General features: G+C 41.7%; 1 protein-coding gene and 1 long non-coding RNA gene across 2 annotated transcripts in view; both read left to right on the forward strand.

Annotated features, from left to right (window-relative positions):
- LOC103364636 (uncharacterized) overlaps window positions 1–3801 on the forward strand; it is a 14981-nt gene extending 11180 nt beyond the window's left edge. The window contains exon 3 of the long non-coding RNA XR_520557.1: window positions 3722–3801. This is a non-coding gene — a long non-coding RNA (uncharacterized LOC103364636). The remainder of the gene's footprint in view (window positions 1–3721) is intronic.
- The window catches only part of st6galnac3 (ST6 (alpha-N-acetyl-neuraminyl-2,3-beta-galactosyl-1,3)-N-acetylgalactosaminide alpha-2,6-sialyltransferase 3), a 120388-nt gene that overhangs the window by 97290 nt on the left and 16121 nt on the right, over window positions 1–6977 (forward strand). The window lies entirely within an intron of this gene.

A 6977-nucleotide genomic window follows, 5' to 3' on the forward strand; every position in this document is an offset into this window, starting at 1 on the left:
GGGCCGGTTGCTACGTCCATCTTTTATACAGTCTATGCGAGGAACAACCACCGTGATGCTCCGTCTCTCAAAATACAATCAAAATGCGTTGCATGATTCCTACATAGACAATGAGCATTGACAGATCCACCAGACATGTAACAAAACAGCCAGCAGGGGGCGACTCCTCTGGAATCAAAGAGATGTCAGATTGTCTAGAAGTCTATGAGAAAATGACTCAACTTCTTACTTAATTTATTGCCTTGGTAAACAATTTCCTATCAGGTTTATGTTCCGAATTGCTAGTTGCCATTAAAGACTTTTAAAATACATTATAATAATGTCGTAAGTTTTAGTGTCCTCAATCAATACTGGACCAATTCCACACATTTTTTGTCGCTATTGATTATTTAATTAATGGGAAAATAGGGCCCAGGATTAAAAATATGGGACGTAGCCTTTAACATGAGTACACTTTCCTGAAACGACTGCAATGTGGGGGACTGAGTTTACATTTTACATTTCCGTTAAAACGTTCCCTGAATGGAAAAAGATCAGGGAATGTTCCACAATACACCGAGAATCACTGCAATATGTTGCACATTAAGCAGAATACACTTAAGAAAAGGCTAGTTGTACTTTGGCTCAAACAAGGATATTTGTCTTTGTTCTGTGTGTGTTCAGAAAATAATCAAGTCGGAGAACTCAAAGTGACACTTTTGCATATAAAAGCCTCCTGAGCATTTTCTGATGTTAACCCAGTTGAACGTGTGGCTCTAAAAAGCAATAAAAACCCTTTTGATCATGAAAACATTCAAAAAACATTCCAAGCATAAGGACACTATTATAATGAAGAGAAGAAAATGAGGAACACTATCTCAGAATTAAAAAACTAAACAATATACAGGATCTACAACCGTGAACTTGATTGAAAGAGATTTCAAATTGCGAGATGAATCAATGGATCTCGTCTGTGGCCTGTGCTGCACGGATACTTTATCGTTAGCTGAAGTACATCTTCTGTGCTGAATACAATAGCGCGACAAAATGTTATCAGGCCTTCGCAAAACTTATTCAAGGATTCATAGCCTTGTGAGAAAATGAAAAACAGAGGCGCTGCAGGGCTGGAGGTTCACTTTGTCTCCTGCTGTTATGAGGCAGCAGAAACAATCTTTGCTTGTACATTAGCTGTCTCCATGTCGGCCTGCACTAGCAGATGGAACCTGCAGCAACATGTGCAGTGAAAACACACACCTGACTCCTGCAGACATGCATGTACGACACGGTTTATCGCCTCAAACTGTCACATTAATTTTGTTAATTGCACATAAAATAACACGTTTTTTTCACAGCGTGTCACAACACGAACCCTGAATTGTTGGTTCTAATTAGCTGCAGGCAAGAAGTGGTCTAAACTCCCGGTTAGATGTTGTCATAGCTCAGTTTAATTAAATGGAATTCAGTTTTCATTAAGCTGCCATTGCTGTAAATTTTCATCAGCAGTTATGCCAGTAACTCAATCAGCTTGGTTCATTGTCCAGCTGCAGTCCGACATATTTGATTCCTAATTTCTTTGCTTTTATTTCGCCAACAACAATGATTTGTGATTTAGAAGAAGCAACATTAGCAGCAACCGTATGCGTGTTGGACTGTATTTAGGAACAGCAGTACTTTGAGGTAACCGCATACAATGAAAACGCTAACATGGTGTAAAGTTGACCAACATCTTAATTCAGAGCACTGATTTTCCAAACTGGGAGCCACTGCAGTAAAAGACAAACAAAAACTAAAGTGCAAAGTTGTAGCAGCAAACTGGGAGAGTTACTCCAAGTTCAATGAATATGATTTATGTAGAGAAGAGTTTGCTGATGTTATCATACCAACCTTTATTTTACTAAAATCCAACTGAGATTTATTAGTTGTATCTCCTGTCATTGAAAAGGATTTCTAAACATTGTGGCTTGACGGTGCAATTTTTTTTTGGCTTCTCAAGGCTTTGAGGTTCACTGGTTTAGAACTGAGACTGTCTATGAAGCTGATAACTCCTCTGAAGGGAAGCTGGAATATGTCAGAAACCGGAGCTGTTCAGGTGACGTCATTGAGTCTGTGAGCAGGTGCTGGAGTGCACAATCAATCTAGGGGGAGAATTAGTTGATATGCATCTGGTTGGCTAGACAGGTAGCAGTTGCTAATAACTTTTATCTAAGAAACGATAAGCAAGCCCACGACAGCCCAATACAGTCAAGACTGTGACATCCAGGCTACGTGACGTTCAAGAGGTTTGTGCTCACGTCTTCACCTCCCAGTCACATTTCAGACTCCCTCGTCCTCTCATTTCTCAGTTTGTACATCCTCCTGGACTCTCCTCTTCAGTCCCTTCCACCGGAGATGTAAGCAGAGGAGACAAGGAAGAGACATGAGGATAGAGGAGTCCAGGCAGCTGGCGTTTAACAAAATGAGACACCCTCGCCTCAGAGCTATTGTTTTAAATCGACGTCAATTAAATACGACGTGTAGCGCAGCACAGAGGCGCCGTCTGTTTAGCTCAAGTCTACCGCTTCATTTTATGATCTCTGTCAGACGAGCAGAACAGCGTTCAAGACGGCTTACAGCACATATAACTTAAAATCCAATCCGCAATGTGACATAATGTGACAAGAATATGACAACACACGTGCTGTGAAGTATGAACGAGGTGATGCACACAAATGAGTTCTATACAAATAAGGAGCATGTGTGTTGTGATTGAGTGATGTGTGTAACGTACACATGTTCCAGATGTGTGTCACTGGTGCAGAAAAAAACTACCATAAAGGATGCAGCAAGGACATCTTGTGCATTCTCCTCCTGGCTTTTTCTTTGTTTGTTTGTGAGCATTTAGAAAAAAAGTGTCATTCATGTGAAAGTGAAAGAGTATTACTGTTTATAGATATATTTTGTCTATGAATTAAAAATAGAAAGTGTAAAAAAAAAAAATTGCATTCATTCCCTTCAAAGCGACTCACCTAATTCAACACAGGTGCAGCCAGTCAGTACTAGAAGTCACACAATTAGTGAAATGGAGATAATCTCAGTGCAGTGAATGTGTCTCGGTGATTGTAAAGAAACCTGTATGTCCAGTCACTGGTGAATCAGTGCTCCTGCCTGTAACCACACTATGAAGGCTAAAGAACACTCCAAGCGAGAGACGGTTGTTGAAAAGCAAAAGCCAGGGGATGAATTTTCAATTTTCAAGTCACTCAATATCCCTATGAGTACAATTAAATCCATCATTAACAAATGGAAGGAATGTGGCACATATATAAATGCCTAGAGCAGGCCGTCCTCAAAAACTGTGCAAGAAAGCGAAGAGTGAAGGAGGCCACCAAGACACCGATGTCTCCTCTGAACGAGATACAAGCTTCAGTGGCTGAGATTATAGAGACTGAGCATATGCCTGTCAAAGCTTTATGAGAAAGTGTCAAAGAGAAAGCCAGTGTTGGAAAAAACTCATATTACATCTTGACTAAAGTCCACCAGAAGGCGTGTGGGAGATTCAACAGCAGGAAAGTTCTTTGGTCCGATGAGACTAAAATTGAACCTTATGGCCATCAGACAAAACACAGTGTATGGTCGACACCCAACACCGAACATCATCACAAACACACCACCCCCACTGTGAAGCATGGTGGTGGCAGCATCATGATGTGGGGATGGTCAGCAGCAGGCCCTGGAAGGCTTGTAAAGGTAGAGGGTACCAAAGTATAGAGAAGTCCTGGAGGACGACCTGGTGCAGTCAGCAAGGGAACTGTAACTTGGGAAAAGATTTGTTTCCAGCCAGAGCATGTTCATTAGAAGATGGATGTTCTGGAGTCAGAGCCCAGACTTCAGTCCAACTGTGAATTTGTGGCTGGACTTGAAAAGTGCTGTTCAAGATTCAATAGTCTTTATTAATCACATGCTCATACAGTCTGTGCGGCGAAATGCGAAGTGATTGTTCCTCAAGGCTGTGCAATAACAATGAGACAATATGAAAGAATTTTTTTTCTTTCTTAAATATAGAAAAATAGAAACCTGACAGAGCAATTCACCAGATGTTGAGGTAATTCAGCTACTCCAGCTAGTCTGACTAAAAGCAGAGACCCATTTCTTTCCATGAACACTACAGAACAAGCCATGCTTATAAAATAGGCTCAAATGGAACAAGAAGTGAGTTCATAGTTAGCTGTAAGTCATGGAGTCATTAGAGAGAAAGAAGAAGACAAAAGCGGCAAAAATGAATTACCAGCTTGCTTTGTCTGTCCTGACATCATCCAAACAAAAGATGAAGCCTCTCTGCATCAACAGGCGTCTGTTCTCCGAAGGCCGACAACCTCTTCCTGGTTATTAATAGCGCTGCATGCAAAAGTAAACAAACCTAGAATTAAAAAGAAAGCAAATTGTCATTTTCATAATGCAGGTTGCGGAGGTCATCCCTCGATGCGTCACGTCGCCTCCCAGCAGAATTAAGAAACGCCTCAGCGAGCCCACACAGCTGCATTGTTCGTTTGTATCGTTAAAATAAATTGCCGTGTTCTGTGTTCTGTGCAAAGAAAAAAAAAAAAAAACTGTTACACAAAACCTTGTTTTCACCCCGCGGCCCTGCTCAGGATTTTGTCACTGTTTTGTCCCAGGGGCTCCTCAGCTGCTTCAGAGACACAGGAAGACGTGGTGTGTTGTTCCTCTACACTGAACTCACCCATGGGCAAACGCAACAACTTGTCTCGCAGTCTATTGCTGTTTGAGGTAATCAATTAATAACAAACCCCTCATTTGCATCGCGCTACATCCTGCCGGGGGAACGGAATCACATGTGGATGAGGAAGCAGGGGGGACCGAGGCGATGTCGTCTGCCGTCGCTTGAGCTCAGATCGATTTTCGTGCAGTGCATCTGCTGGAGAAGTCATTCCATGAAGCAGCTTTGTGTTTCTGCACGGCAGTCAGATGGCACTTGTGCAACCCCAGACGATATATATGTGAAGCTCCGCTCGAGTGGCAATTTCTTCGAGCCGAAACAGAAGAGAGAAAAAGAGATTAAGAGAGGGATAGATGGTTGATATAATGCCCACCCTCTTCTCGGAGAGGAAGAAGACTTGGTCTGATGAAATGCTCTTTCCAGATTGTGTCTGAAGTAACTTGATAGAGGATGGATGTGTGGGAGGCTATGAAGCACAAGTGGATCTGGCTGAAAGAACAGGAGGTAATGCACTGATCCCGCTCTTCAGCACTGTAATACTAATATAACTTTATTTATACAGCACCTTTACAAACAGTTACATGGTGCTTCAAAGACTGACAAAAAGAAAAAAAAAAAAGCCAAGAGAGTAAAAATCACTGCACTGCTCCACTGAATGTCAGCTAGATTGTGATGCAGAAGAAAAAAGTTGGCATTGTGTTGCTGATTTGCAAGTCTAAAATATCTGCAAAGACGTCAGGGTTAAAATGAGTCATTTGGTCCAAGTGGGTTTTTCATTTCAGCCGGCTTTAAAGAAGGGATGTTGTTAGAAAGCACAAAGCAGAACGAGGTTAAAGGGCGGAAAAAAAAACTAAAGGAAGCTTTCCACGGCAGAAACTCAAGGGCGTCGTGAGGTCGTACGAATATCTACAGGAATGTAATCGGTCCTTTCAGCCATTGTGGTGTATTAACATACAGCTTTAACTCTGAATGCACCATAACATCAACAGATAGTCGTCACTGGATGTAACTCCAGTTGTAGAAACAGACTGTGCAGTAACCTACATGGCAGATTTATTGTTGTTGACTCGATGAGGACATCGAGACAGAATTTGAAAAAATTGAACTTGATGTCTTCTCCGAGTTTATTTTGCAGAGCAGCTTCCAAGTACCGACCCTGGAGTGGGGACTATTTTCACCCTTTGTGAGGTTGTTCTTGCAGTCGGAACACACACACAAACTTTCAGGCTACTTTTAAACAGCCCCAAAAGTTCCTGCTGTGGAAAGACAAATTCTGAAATTGAAGAACATTTAAGGAAAGAGGATGCAAACCTCACTTCACATCAACACTACGACCACCAAGCAGTAGAAAGAGCAGGTTTTGTACATTTTTGTTCAGACCAGATGGTTTTAAATGTGACATGTGACTGTTTCCCTCTTATATATCTGATATATTCTTGTAAACCTTCTTCTATATTACATTTTTATTTTACTTGATTTCACCTTCATTTTATACCCTACCCTAATATTCTGTGTTGTCTTTTTGCTTTGGTGATGAAGTTTTTCGACAGATCAGATGAGTCGTATAAAGATCATCAGCAAAATCCAGACTTTTTAAAAAAAATGTTTTTACAGTTTCTGTCTCTGATAAATGGTGCTCTGATTATTCCTCTTTTTTTTTAGACAACGTGCCTTTCAAACCAGCCGGCAGCTTTGGGGGTTCAGAGGATTAATTACACATATAGTTATTAGTGATGTAAGATAAGAAGGAAAGAATATGAGCAGTTATACCTCGAAACACCATTGGGCCATTTTCACTAATCATAGAAACCGCTGCATTTTGCGTTCACGCCACGTCCACTTATCTGGCGAAACCTAGTGTTTAGATGTCTTTTGATAAGCAGCCCACTATATCACGAGCTGGAGCTAGCTAGATTTAATAGATAGACCAGATAAATAGATAGAGAGGTGAGGAGACCAGAGAGAAGATAAAAGATAAATACTTATTGCAGGCTTGAATGGATGCTGAGCCAGAGACGCTCAGGGCAGAGTGGAGCACTGAATGCTGAAGAACCCGGCTGGCGTCTGGCTGTGCAGAGTAAAGACGGAGCTGTGACTGAGCACAAAGTCCAGAGTGTGGGAACCTCGGCTGAGCAGGTTCTGGTGCGGAATGTGGGAGCAGCTGAACCAGTAGGAGGTCCAGGACTGACGGATGGAGCAGAAGTTAGTCTTGGTTACAAGATTGAGGTGGATCTGACACACCTGTCTCTTAAAATGTAGACTAGTTTACGGATTATATCTGTAG

This window comes from Stegastes partitus, unplaced genomic scaffold, assembly GCF_000690725.1.
Source record: "Stegastes partitus isolate 25-593 unplaced genomic scaffold, Stegastes_partitus-1.0.2 Scaffold763, whole genome shotgun sequence".
Lineage (NCBI taxonomy): Eukaryota > Metazoa > Chordata > Actinopteri > Pomacentridae > Stegastes > Stegastes partitus.